The following is a 14,287-nucleotide window of genomic DNA, read 5'->3' on the forward strand; positions in this document are numbered from 1 at the left end:
TCCCCTCTCGAATCCTGGTTGACTATCCTGCTAGGGAGTTTTTATTTATATCATACATATAATCTAGTATAGTATAATAAGTTATCTATAATATGTAATATATCATCATTTACCTGTATAATTATATGAAATATATAAATATATGCCATAATATAAACATATAACATACTATTAATCTATAATAAAATTGATAATGTAAAGCATATCAATTATATATAATTTGATATATATTTCGCATGTATGTATAATTACATATAAACTATATTATAGGGATACATATGTGGTAATATGTATATGTTATGAGTAATTTATACTATCCCGCAATATGGCACCAATGGTATTTCAAGTCTCTTACAATTGGTATGAGTATTAAAAAGTATTTGACAGATCCTGGCCCATCATAAACACCCAGGAGGTTTAAAGGTTTCCTGTTGCAGCTGTATGTGTATGAGTAGCGAAGTGTGAAACAGGGCCGGCTCAGGGTAAGTATCCCCTCAGTGCTGGCTTTTATCATCGCGGTGACACGTACGTGAGCAGTAGGACACTGGGGACGGTGCTGGCACTCAGCAAGTGTGAGGTTTAGTTACAGTGCATGCAGGGGCTCTTCTGTGGGGTTCGCCAAAGCTCTCCGAGCCTGTCATCTGCAGGTAATGACAGTGTTAGCTTCTCCTTTCTCAGGTTTTTAATTCCAATAGTTGTTATTTATTATTTTTGTCTAATTGTACTGGAAGTGTAATCAGAACTTCCCCAGAGGGTAATGAAAGAGTAGTGATGAGCACAGGCACTGCTGTCGTTCCTCCTGACTTCAAGGACGTTGAGAATGTCCCTGGCTGTTGGTCCCCTGCACGCTTGGGAGACACACACATGACGTCAGGAAGTACCCTTGTAGTACACTTCTGCCACGGGCTTTAGAAAACAGCCAGGAAGGTACCCAAGGTCTCAAATGCCCTGTGAACCCCTACCGAGCAGCACGATGTGCCTTCCCTTTGGACCCATTAATACGGAGAACCACACCTGCCCATCTTGCGATGCCCGCCCTCTGCCTTCCTGCCGTCAGCCCCTCCGGCGACGGTCTGGATCCTGTTGGCTGTGATGGAACTCCTCTCTCACTCTCTAAAGAAGGGTGTCAAGCATCAGGGTCAGAAGCCGAAGTATCAGTATCATTTCAGGAAAAGCTAAACGAGCAAGAAGCAGGCCTAGCAGGACAACGTTCTTCTTAATGTTGCCGGGTTGTCGAACCGGCTTTGACAAACCCAGAGCTGCCGTGGAAAGCCAAAGACAAGTGCTCGGAAGCGTCTGCTCCGAGGGCCTGGGCAGAAGCTGGCTCTCAAAACCCATCCGAATTTACGCTCTTACGATGAGGGTTTGGGTTTCAGAAGATGCACTGAATTGTACCTGAAAAAGTCCTCGCCTTGATCAGATGTGTCAGTGAGGCGGTTCTGTGTCCAAGTTTAACGTCCCAATTGAGGAAGAGGTAGGTGACTTATCCGTTGAATTTTTATTTGGGGTAGCGAAGTGTAAAGCAAATCCTGGGGTTTTGTTTTACTGTTTGTCTTCCTTCCTTCCTCCCTTCCTCTCTTCCTCTCTCACGCTCTCTCTCTCTGTCTCGCCCTCTCTCACCCTCCTTTCCTCCCTCTCTCCCTCTCTCCCTCCCTTCCTCCCTTCCTCTCTTCCTCTCTCACGCTCTCTCTCTCTGTCTCGCCCTCTCTCACCCTCCTTTCCTCCCTCTCTCCCTTCCTCCCTCCCTTCCTCCCTTCCTCTCTTCCTCTCTTTCTTTTGTACAGAAGTATAAGACGCTGAGCTTTTACTTTCAGCACATCACTGGGTTTCGTTGAGGGCTGAACCTTGATCGAGTGAAGTCATATTGTCATAGGCACAGCCAGGGGACTCCGACGGTTTCTGTACTAGTATTACTACTTAATAAAAGTAAAAGCCTTAAGGCAAATGATAAGCTACTATTACAGCTTCAATTTATTGCTAAAACTATTATAAGAATATTTGAACCTCTATATGGAGATAATGGAAATGTTTATAGTTGTGGATGGAAGCAATTATAGAATTCTATATGGGGTAATTTTTCAATCGGTTTGTATGATAAGCTGTAATTTTATGGGTAAAGGGTTAATGCTTTGTTGTCATATGCTGTCGTTTTGAATTGAACCCGTAGCACCTGCTGGTTCTTAGATTTTCAGTTTAATTAAGGGAAGTCCTCTTCCTTTTTGTGAAATGTATTCATTTCTGTGTTGGATTCTTGTTCTCGGAGACAAATAAGAATTATTCCAGTGGCGATAATTCTCTTCTGTGTGAAGGCAAGAAAACTTGAATTTTTCCTAAAAACTTGCTGTACTAGCAATCTGGTATCTTCCTTCCCGGGTACCATTTTTCTTTAGGGGTCTCCGCTTCTTCACTCGACATCTTTTTATGGCCAATGTGTTTGAGATCTGGTACTAAACAAGTTTTCCATTTGAAACTAAGGAAAGAAGTTGTAGCATCAAATTACCCAAATGGAACCACGTCGAAGGGTTCCTCAAACTCTAGGAGCCCGAGACATTTCACACTCGAAAGGCATCGGAAAAATGTTGTCATCGTGGACACCGCCAACAAAGGCTACTTAGTAATTGGGAAAGACAAAACAGAGGGAGAAATATCGAATAATTGCAGAGTTACCAAATACAGTGAGATTTTTAATTTTTTTTCTTTTTGCAGTGTGAGTTTTAATGGGTCTCTAGATGTTTGCTAAGCATTATTAAATCACAGAACCCTAAAGAATGTAGCTTAGAATGCCCTCGCTGGCCAGTTATTACCGTGTCCGAGGATCCCCAGTTCGCTAGTGATCTATAGAATTCTAAAGCAAGTACCAGGCAATCAGGGAGTAGATGATGAGAAAACACAAAAGCATTCTTAGCCTTTGTCTGAGGGGCTGTTTGGCAATGCCAACCCCGTCTACAATTATTCATTGCTTAAAGTCCTTGTTCACTGAAACCCAGTTTAATGGAGACCCCCTTTCCTTTGAGGTTCCCCAACCTTGGGGAAAAAGGTTTTTTTTTTTTCTTTGATTGTTTCTTTCCTTTTGGAAAAAAGTGAGGAACTGATTCTTATCTCTGGCTCATGGGTCCTTATTTCTAGCAGCTGATCTCCATTATTCTCAGACTTGATCTTCATCTCTGAAGCAACGCCGTGTGTATAGAAGAGTCTAGGCAGGTGGGGGTCAGGGAGGTCCTGCGCGCACCTCCCCAGTACTGAGAAGCCCCTTGATGAACTCACTCACTTCACCAGAGAGTAGATGGAAATGTGCTCCTGTGTCTCCAGTGGGTTCGTGGTACAACTCTGCTTCTGATAGGCAAGTCTTCCCATCATTCGCCCTCTTCCTAACCCCACCCCCAGGTCCACCGGTCTGGCCAAACTCTCCACTTTTGGTGGTCTTTCTATAGAAACTTGCTTTGGAAAGGAAGGACCTGAGACGCACGGCGGAGGTCCACAGGCAACGTCGTGAAAGTCCTTAATTATAAGCACACATCTGTGTCTCCAAATGTGCTTCGGTGACGTGGCGTGCACCTGGGACCTTCCCTGGGGCTGTGCCCCGTGCCTCAGCTCCTGCCTCTTCTCACGTTTCCGGTCTCAGGCCAATATCACCTCCTCAGGCAGGCCTTCCGTGATCATACTTTCTGCAGTGACACCACCGCCACCACGTCCCCTTGCTCTAGATGGACCTTGCGACGCTGAGTTTCCTTGATGATATATTAGGTTAGCATTTTACTGTCTCAATCTCCCTGTGGAATGAGAGGGCTTTCCTGCCCCACTGCTGCTGTCCCTTGGGTGCCCCGCACAGTGTTTGCTGGGTAGTAAGCGCCCAGGAGCTATTTGCTGAGTGGGTAAAGTAGTCTATGCTATGACAAAAAGGGAAAACATTTGTTTTTTTTGGTTTTTTTTTTTAAGTTTTCATTTAACTTCCAGATAGCTAACATGTAGTATAATATTAGTTTCAGGTGAACAAGACAGTGATTCAGCACCTCCCTCCATCACCCGGTGCTCCTCGTGACAAGTGCCCTCCTTCGTCCCTGTCCCGTTTCCCCATCCCCCCCAACCCCCCTCCGGTGACCAGCAACAGTGCTCTACAGTTAAGAGTCTGTTTTTTGGTTTGCTTCTCTCTTATTTTTTCCCCTTTGCTTATTTGTTTTGCTTCTTAAATTCCACATATGAATGAAATCATATGGTATCTGTCTTTCTCTAACTGACTTATTTCACTTAGCATAATATTCTCTAGATCCATCCATGTCATTGCAAATGGCAAGATTTCATTCCTTTTTATGGCCAAGTACTTGCATTTTCTATCTCTCTATCTGTATCTGTATCTGTCGTCTTTATCCAGTCATCCATCAGTAGGCACTTGGGCTGCTTCCATACTTCGGCTATCATAAATAAGTCTGCAACAAACACAGGGTGCATGTGTCCCTTTGAATTTGTGTGTGTTGTTGTTGTTTTTAAGATTGATTTATTTATTTTAGTGAGAGAGAGAAAGAGCATGTGAACAGGGTGGGGAGGGGCAGGGGGAGAGGGAGAGAGAATCTCAGGCAGACTCTGTGCTGAGCACAGGACCCAGTGCGGGGCTCGATCTCATGATTTAGTGTTTTTGTGTCCTTTGGGTAAGTACCTAGTAGTACGATTGCTGGGTCATAGGGCAGCTCGATTCTTACCTTCTTGAGGACCCTCCGTACCGTTCTCCAGAGTGGCTGCACCAGCTTGCACTCCCGCCAACAGGGCACGAGGGGCCCCTTTTCCAGATCCTCACCAATACTCCTTGTTTCTTGTGTTGTGTTTTTAAAATTAGAAAAATTACTCTTCACAGATTTATGCAGAGAAACTACCAGGACACCATGCTGATCAAAGACGAACCCCAAACTTTATATGTCAACAAGCCCCTCGGTCCTGCTCCACTCAGCCTCATAATATGAAACCCCGTTTTGGAAACGTGCTTTGCCTCCCAGCGGACGCGTGCCCCCTGAGGACGGAGCCAGATCTGGTCACCGTCGTCTGGCTCAGTTCTGGTCTAACGGAAGCACTCACGATCTGTGATGAGGAAACCGTTCTCCTGAACAGCTGTTGCCCGTGGGCTGCATCGCCGGCTTTATTTCCAATCTAGCCATTTCGGGTGTTTTTAAAAAAATGCAGTGGGGCGCCTGGCTGGCTCGGTGAGCAGAGCGTGTGACTCTTGACCTCTGGGTCATGAGTTGGAGTCGCATGATGGTCTTAGAGATGACGTCAGGAAATAACGGGATTATAAATAAAAAACAAAATAAAGTAAAATTAAGTGTCTTGGGTCAGAGTTTAAAATCGCAGGCTCTGGAGCCTGACTACCTGGATTTGAACCCCAACTCTGCCGCTTTTGGCTGTGTGAGCATAAACCAAGACAATTGCGTGGCTTTCTCCTTAATTTCTTCATCTGTGAAGCAAGGATAAGAGCCCCTTGCATGATCCTTTGTGAAGCATCCAAACCAGGGTCGGGCAGGTAGTAGGCACTCAATAGCGTTGTCGCACCCCACGGATGTGTCGTCTGGGTCCTGCTCGCACGGATCTGCAGTGGTCGGCCATAGCATCGCAAGGTTTACAAATCTGCGTCTTGCAATTTAGGGTTCTTCTTTTTAAATTTTTAGTTAAAAATGTACAGGAGGAGATGCGGGTGTCATGTGTAGCCCGGTGAGGGAAGTTAACGGGACTGCGTTGCATGTCTGAAAGTTACTAAGAGAGTAGATCTTAAAAGTGGCCACCACAGGGAAAAAGGTTTGTAACTTGAGTGGTGATGGGTGTTACTAGGCTGACTGGGGTGGTCATGTTGGAATATATACATAGATCATTCCGTGGTACCCTGGAAACGCATGCAATGTTATGTCAATTATAGCTCAATAGAAACATTTAGAGAGAGCAGTATAATGAACCCATCACTCCGTTTCCGCAAATACCAGCTCGCGGTCAGTCTCTGTGAGCCCGTGACCAGCACGGCCTTGCTCCGACCCCCACTCCTTCTTCCGCCCAGCTAGCTGACTTGGGGACATCATATTTGGTTCAGTGGGTACACCTAAAGGGTACGAATTCCTGAAAAAGCAGAACTGTAATTCTCTGTCACACATAGAAAAGTTCACACAACTTTTTAAAACATTGTCAAATATTAGTTGCTGTTCCAGTTTCCCGGATAATCTTATGATTTTTAAAAATAGTTGATTTGGGGGCGCCTGGTGGCTCAGTCGTTAAGCGTCTGCCTTTGGCTCAGGGCGTGATCCCAGAGTCCTGGAATCACGCCCCGTGTCGGGCTCTCTGCTCCACTGGGAGCCCGCTTCTCCCTCTCCCACTCCCCCTGCTTGTGCTCCCTCTCTCCCTGGCTGTCTCTCTCTCTGTCAAATAAATAAATAAAAGCTTTAAAAAAATAAAATAATAATAATAATAATAGTTGATTTGGGGGCGCCTGGGTGGCTCAGTTGGCTAAGCGTCTGCCTTCGGCTCGGGTCATGATCCCGGGGTTGTGGGATCGAGTCCTACATCGGGCTCCTTGCTCAGCGGGGAGTCTGCTTCTCCCTCTCCCCCGGCCCCCACCGCTCTTGTGCTCTCCCTGTCTTTCAAATAAAAAAAAACCTTAAAAAAATAGTTGGTTTGTTCAAACCAGAATTCCAAATGGGTCTGTACTATCGGGATGCAATCAGAAAAACCTAAAATGTGGAAAACTCGATAGGACAGACCACCTGGTTGCTTAACAGTGAAACTGTAAGAGGGCTCGGAGAGGGAGCTACAGATTAAAGGAGACGTATAAACCAAATGCAACGTGGTAGCCTATCCAGCCAGCGGTCTCCTGTGTTTTCCTCAAAAGGATTTATTGTTTTACCTGTCGTGTGTTATCAATTCCCCCTTCCCCACCTTTACTGAGGTATAATTGACAATTTAAAAATATATATTTGAATTGTACAGCTTGATGTTTTGATACATGTCTAGTTGTGAAACATCATCATAGTTGAATTAATTAACATCTCCATCACCCCACATAGTAGCCATTCTCTTCTTCTCAGCCAGAACCCTTACCACCTAGTCTCTTAGCAAATTTCAGGTACACAATACAGTATTAACCGTGCTCACATTGCTGTGCTTTAGATCTCCAGAACTTATTCGTATAACTGAAACTTGACTTCTGACCCACAGTTCCCCTTTCCCCCCAGCCCCCCCACCATTCTCTCTGCTTCTATGAGTCTATTTTATTTTATTTATTTATTTATTTTAAGATTTTATTTATTTATTCGACAGAGATAGAGACAGCCAGCGAGAGGGGGACCACAAGCAGGGGGAGTGGGAGAGGAAGAAGCAGGCTCACAGCGGAGGAGCCTGATGTGGGGTTGATCCCAGAACGCCGGGATCACGCCCTGAGCCGAAGGCAGACGCTTAACCGCTGTGCCACCCAGGCGCCCCTATGAGTCTATTTTAGATTCCACAAATAAGGTGGGTCATGCAGTGTGTTTCCTTCTGTTTCAAGCTTATTTCACTTAGCATAATGTCATCCAGATTCACCTACTTTATCCTAAGTGGCAGGATTGCCTTCTTTTTTAAGACTGAATAATATTCGTGTGTGTGTGTGTGTGTGTGTGTGTGTGTATGCAACATTTTCTTTGTCCATTCATCTATAGACCGGTTGTTTCCTTATCTTGGCTGTTGTGAATACCGCTGCAGCGAACGTGGGAGTGCGAATATCTCTTCAAGATATTGACCGACTTTCTTTTGGCTCTATACCCAGATGTGGGTTTGCTGGATCATAAGTTTGTTCTGTTTCCATTTTTGAGGGACCTCCATATTGTTTTCCATAGTGGCAGAACCCATTTACCTTCCCAGCAGCCGTGTGCAAGGGTTTTCTATGATTCACATCCTCTCCGACACTTATCTTCTGCCTATACGACGACGGCCATTCTAACGGGTGCAGGGCGATATCTCATAGTAGTTCGGATTTGCATTTTCCTGGTGATTAGTGATGTTGAGCCCCTTCTATGCACCCGTTGGTCATCTCTCTGTCTTCTTTTGAGAAATACCTATTTAGATCCTTTGTCCATTTTATAATTGGGTTATTTGGGGGTTTTTTTTGCTATTGATTTTTGGAGGTATATTTGGGGTATTAACCCCTTATCAGATATGTGGCTTGGGCATATATTCTCCCATTCTGTAGGTTGCCTTTTCACTCTGTTCCTTGTTTCTGTTGCTGTGCGGAAGCCTTCTGGTTTGATGTAATCCCATTTGTCTGTGTTTTGCTTTTGTTGCATGTGCTTTTGGTGATATCCAAAAAATCATTGTCCAAACCAATGTAGCTTTTCCCTATGTTTTCTTTTCTTTTTTTCAAGTAGTCTCCACATCCAGCATGGAGCCCAAAGCAGGACTTGAACTCACAGCCCTGGGATCAAGACCCAAGATAAAAAACCAAAACTCTGATATTCAACTGACTGAGCCACCCACGCACCCCTCCCCTATGTTTTCTTCTATTACTTTTATGGTTTCAGGTCTTACATTTACATCCTCAATCCATTTTGAGTCGATTTGTGTATACAGTGTTAGATAAGAGTCCAATTTCATCCTTCTGCATGTAGATACCCAGTTTTCCCTATAGCCTTTAAGGAAGAGACTGTCCTTTCCCTCATTAGTATTTTTGTCAAAAATCAATTGACTATAGATGTGTGGATTTATTTTGGGGCTCTCTATTCTGTTCCATTGATCTATATGTCCATTCTTATGCTAGTACCATACTGTTTTGATTACTGTAGTTTTGTAATATATTTTGAAATATATTTCAGTGTGATCCCTCTAGCTTTGTCTTCTTATTCAAGATGGCTATGATTATTTGGGGTCTTTTGTTCCAAAATAGTTTTAGAATTTTTCTCTATTTCTGTAAAAAATGCCTTTGGGATTTCGATAGAAATTACACTGAATTTATAGACAATTTTGGATATTATGGACATTGTATCAATATTAATTTTTCCAATCCATGAATATGGAATGTCTTTCCATTCACCTGTGTCTTCTTTAATTTCCTTCATTTTGTAATTTCATTGTACCAATCTTTTTTTTTTGCCAAAGTAACATTTTTATTTATTTTTTATTTTTTAATTTTAATTTTTTAAAAAGATTTTATTTATTCATTTGACAGAGAGAGAGACAGCCAGTGAGAGAGGGAACACAAGCAGGGGGAGTGAGAGAGGAAGAAGCAGGCTCCCAGCAGAGGAGCCTGACATGGGGCTCGATCCCAGAATGCCGGGATCACGCCCTGAGCCGAAGGCAGACGCTTAACGACTGAGCCACCCAGGTGCCCCAGAGTAACATTTTTAATACCCAACTTTTTAAACATAAGGTGAAACAGTCTTAGGCAACCCCTGGGAATTTTTAAAATTTTCATGGCAATTACACAGGTATGGATCACATTCAGTATTTAGTGTATGATTGAGTTAATTAAAAAGAAGTAAAAAACAAAGTGAAAGTTAAGAACCAATACGTCTTTGAAAAGCTTCTGATGTTAGTTAACATAAGTGGGAAGAGCCATCAGTGTAAACCTATTTTAATTTTAGTCTCTATCCTTAAAATTGCCTAAAAGTTCTTAGAACACAGAAAAACTAAATTTGAATCCATTCGTAATAGCTTAATAATTTATGTGCCCTATTAGGGTCTTTTAATGGCATGTTTTGAACCAATCATAATTTGCTGCAAAGATAAATCAGAAAAAGAAAACAAATTTTTGAATAGCATGTTACAATGTCCTGGGCAAAAGTAATTATCAAGTAGGAATAATTATACATGCAACAGAATGAGAAATTAAATCCTCTGCTATATACATTTAAGTATTTTGTCAGACGCGAGGAATGTTCTATCAATAGCACTCATCTCCAGGGGCACCTGAGTGGCTCAGTCGGTTGAGCGTCTGCCTTTGGCTCAGGTTGTGATCCTGGGGTCCTGGGATCGAGCTCTGCGTGGGGTTCCCCGCTCCGTGGGGGGTCTGCTTTTCCTTCTCCCTCTGCCTCCCACCCAGCTCGTGCTCACTCTCTCCATCTCAAATAAATAAATAAAATCTTAAAAAAGAATAACATTCATCTCCCCACAAATTCAATTCTATTTTAAACAAGAAAACAGTTCTTTCTCTCCAGATTTTTATGTTTATCAGTGCAAAGTGAAACAAAGCAATCTCAGTAGAAGTGGCTTATTACAAATTTATTTTAGAAAGGTTTCTTCTTCAAAATGGACTAAAAGATGTCCACGTTATGAGAACGATCAACCTCAGTGACTTCCTCTGCGTCCACCGTGGCCTCTGTGTGGCTTTCTGGGGGCTCGGCAAGAGAGGCCAGTGCCTCATTCGTGTCACTTGCAAAGTTTCTCATGATGTGTCACCATCTTCTTGAACATTTAGATTTTTAATAGCTTGTTTCATCTTTTTTCCCCAACATTTGTGTTCTCTTCCTAGCAGCCTTTTTATGTTCATACTGCTTTTGATTTTCAACGTAGAAAATGTCCTTCGCTTATTCCTCGCTGACGCTGGGAGTGCTTTTCAGGAGATCCAGGAAAACTCCACCTGGTGTTTTTCTTTGACTAGCATTCATTATGAAAAGGCCAGCCTTTTGTTCAACTTTGGCAGTTTTCATCAGAAGTTCAGTTACCTTTTTGTTCCCAATTATCCTCACTACTTGTGCTACCAGATCTTTCTCTGGAAAGATCTGCAATCTGAAAGAAATTTCCCACAAACTGAAAGAAATTTCATCAGCCCGTTTCTCCTGTGACTCGTCCTCTGTGATCTGATACCGGCCTTTAGAGTTCATTCCTAGTCTGTCCCCTCGCCTGTCTTTAGCGGGTCAGTTCTGTGTGAGACCACCTCGCCCATTTTCCTTTGATCCCATCTTTTTGGCCACCGTGCATATCGTCATCTAGGTCTTTGTCTAATCTTTTTGTGTGTTCTTGAGATTTCTTCCTAAGTTTCTTAGCAAGCAAATCATTGCAGGTCTCCCGTTGTCTGCTTCTGTCAATAGCACCCTCCATTCCCAAGACACCAAGTTCAGCGGCCAGTGCGTCTTGACTCCGTTCTTGGAGCCCAGCGCCCCCTATGTCGTTAACCTCCAGGAACAGGTGGTCCCTGGCTGCTCTGGCTTGGAAGGAGGGTTCAACGCTCCTGTCGCATGCATTTCCAAAGATAGCTATTATCATCTCTATCAGAAAAACTCTCTTCGCTTGAATCCACACTTTTTAACAGTCTGATCATGTGATACTGGTGTTGCCGTACCCTGGAAGGGCCTCACGTCGCTGTCCCCACCTAGTGTCTTCGGTCCCTGCAGCTGCCTGTCCCGGCGTGTAGCTGTCATGTCAGAATCCAGGTCGGAAAGCTCCCGTGCCATCTTCCCACAGCCTAGATTGTTTTCTTAACTTCCTTTCTGGATAGTTGTTGTTTGTATATAGAAATGTGATGAATTTTTATGTCAATTTTTAATTTTGCAACTTTACTGAATTCATTTATTCTAACAGCTGTTGTTGAGCCTTCAGAGTTTTCTGTATTTGGGATCATGGTCCTCTGCAAACAGAGGTAATTTTGTCTCTTCCTCTCCAATTTGGATGACTTTTATTTCTTTTTCTTGTCTAATTGTTCTGGCTACAACCTCCGGTACTATGTTGAACAGAAGGAGCAGGAGTTAGCGTCCTTGCCTTGTGCTGGATCTTAGAGGAAAAGCTTTCCATTTTGCCCATTGATTATGGCATTAGCTGTGGACTTTTTTCATGCTGGCCTTCATTGGGTTGATGTAAGTACCTATTTTGTTGAGAGTTTTTCTCACGAATGGATATAGAACTTTGTCAAATGTTCTTCTGCATCAACTGAGATGATCGTGTAGTTTCTATCCTTCATTTTGCTAACGTACGGTCCCACATGGAATGGTTTGCGTGTGTCAAGCTGTCTTTGCATCTTTGGGGTAAATCCCGCTGAGTCATGGCGTATGATCCTTTTAATGTGCTATTAAATTTTGCTAGTATCTTATTGAGGGTTTTTGCATCTGTGTTCATCAAGGATATCAGCCTGTAGTTCTCTTTTCTTGTGCTGTCTTTATCTGGCTTTGGTATCAGGGTAATACTGACCTCATAATACGAGTTTGGAAGTGTTCCCTCTTTTTCTATTATTTTGGGAGAATTTAAGAAGAATTGGTATTAATTCTTCTTTGAATGTTTGACAGAATTCACCCAGGAAGCCATCTGGTCCTAAGCTTTTCTTTGTTGGGAGGGTTTTGATTACTAATACAATCTCTTAATTTGTTATTGGTTTGTTCAGGCTTTCTATTTGTTCTTGATTCAGTGTTGGTAGGTTGTATGTTTCTAAGAATTTATCTCCTTCTTCTAGGTTATCCAATTTGTTGGCATTTAATTGTTCATAATATTCTCTTATGATCCTTTTTATTTCTGAAGCATCTGTTGTAATGTCTCCTCTTTCATTTCTGATTTTAAAAATTTGAGCCTCTTTGCTCTCTTTTTTTAAAAAAGATTTTACTTTTAAGCAATCTCTACACCCAACGTGGGACTTGAACCCATGACCCCAAGATCAAGAGTCACATTGCTCCACTGACTAAGCCAGTCAGGCACCCTGAGTCTGCTCTTTTTTTCCCTTAGTCTAGCTAAGGGTTTCTTGATTTTGTTTATCTTTTCAAAAAACCAACTTGTAGGGTTTTTTTTTTCCTATTGTTTTTCTATTTGATTTATTTCTGCCCTAATCTTTATTATTTCCTTCCTTTTGCTAGCTTTATGCTTAGTTTGTTCTTTTTCTGGTTCTTTGAGGTATAAAGTTAGGTTGTTTATTTGAGATCTTTCCTCTTTTTTAATGTCGGTATTTATCACTATAAACTTCCCTCTTAGTACTGCTTTTACTGCATCCTTTAGGTTTTGGTGTGTTGTATTTTCATTTTTGTCTGTCTCAAGATATTTTAAAAATTCCTTTTAATTTTCTCTTTGACCCAATAGTCATTCAAGAATGTATTGTTTCCACATATTTGAATTTTCTCATTTTTTACACTTACTGATTTCTAGTTTTATTTTATTTTGGATGGGGAAGACACTTGGAATGATTTTGATCTTCTTAAATTTATTAAAACTCGTGTTATGACTTAACATTGATTTATCCTATTTCTGTTGAGAAGAAAGTTCTGTATATATCTCTTTAGGTCCACTTGGTCTGTAGTATTGTTCAAGTCAGCTGTTGTTGACTTTTCTGTCTTGACAGTCTACCCACTATTGAAAGGCTAGTGAGTTTTCATGTTGATCTCATAAACCTGTTCTTTACTAAATTCTCATTTTTTAGTAATTACTTTTCTGTGGATTTTTTGAGGGGGCTCATGATAGTCAATTACACCATTTGCGGTACAAGATAAAAGTTTTACTTCTTCCTTTCAAATTCTCAGGACTCTAATTGCTTTCTTTTGTCTAATTGAATCGGTGTATATTTCCAATACAATGATAAATAGTATGGTGATATAGCACCCTTGTCTGTTTTGTTTCCTGACATTAATGGGAAAGCTTTTAGAGGTTTCTTATTAGGTAAAATGTTGGTTTGGGGAGAAAAAAGTAATATAGCTATTTAACATATCTATATTAATTGGTTACTTGATCATCTATTATTAATAAAACATATTTATATTTAAATATAATATTTATTTATAATTAATATGTTTATATAAAACATAGGAAAGTACATTTTAGATACTATATAGATGCATATATAGACAGTGTACTTTATATATTATATATATATATATATATATATAGTATACATATAGTCATTAAGAAAGCACCCATTGATTACTATTTTATTGGATTTCCAAAAATATAAACGGGTATTAAATTTTGCAAATATTGCTATTCTGCGAATATTGAACCAACCTTGAATTCATAGAATAAATCTCATCTAGGCATGATGTATTATTTTTTAAATACAATATTGGATTCTGTTTGCTTGTATTTTAAGATTTTTAATTGACATTATAAGTGAGATTGGTCTGTAATTTTATTTTTGGATGCAATCTTTGGCATATTTTAAAATCCGTGTTATACCTGCTTTTCAAAAATAATTTTGAAATTTTCCTTTGGTTATACTCGGGAATAATTTAACTAGTATTGGAATCATTCAATCTTTAAAGATTTAGTAGAATTCTCTGTAAGACTACCTGAGTGTAGTGCCTTCTTCCTTTCTCTCGCTTAAAAATGTTTTTTTTGAAGTATAGTATACAGACTGAAATCTTCATGAATCATGGGCATATAACTC

General features: G+C 41.2%; 1 pseudogene; it reads right to left on the reverse strand.

Annotated features, from left to right (window-relative positions):
- Positions 1-10,247: 10,247 nt before the first annotated feature.
- Positions 10,248-11,387, reverse strand: LOC113258224 (phosphorylated adapter RNA export protein-like; annotated as a pseudogene).
- Between the last annotated feature and the right edge of the window lie 2,900 nt (positions 11,388-14,287).

The sequence above is a fragment of the Ursus arctos genome, unplaced genomic scaffold (genome assembly GCF_023065955.2).
Source record: "Ursus arctos isolate Adak ecotype North America unplaced genomic scaffold, UrsArc2.0 scaffold_16, whole genome shotgun sequence".
Lineage (NCBI taxonomy): Eukaryota > Metazoa > Chordata > Mammalia > Carnivora > Ursidae > Ursus > Ursus arctos.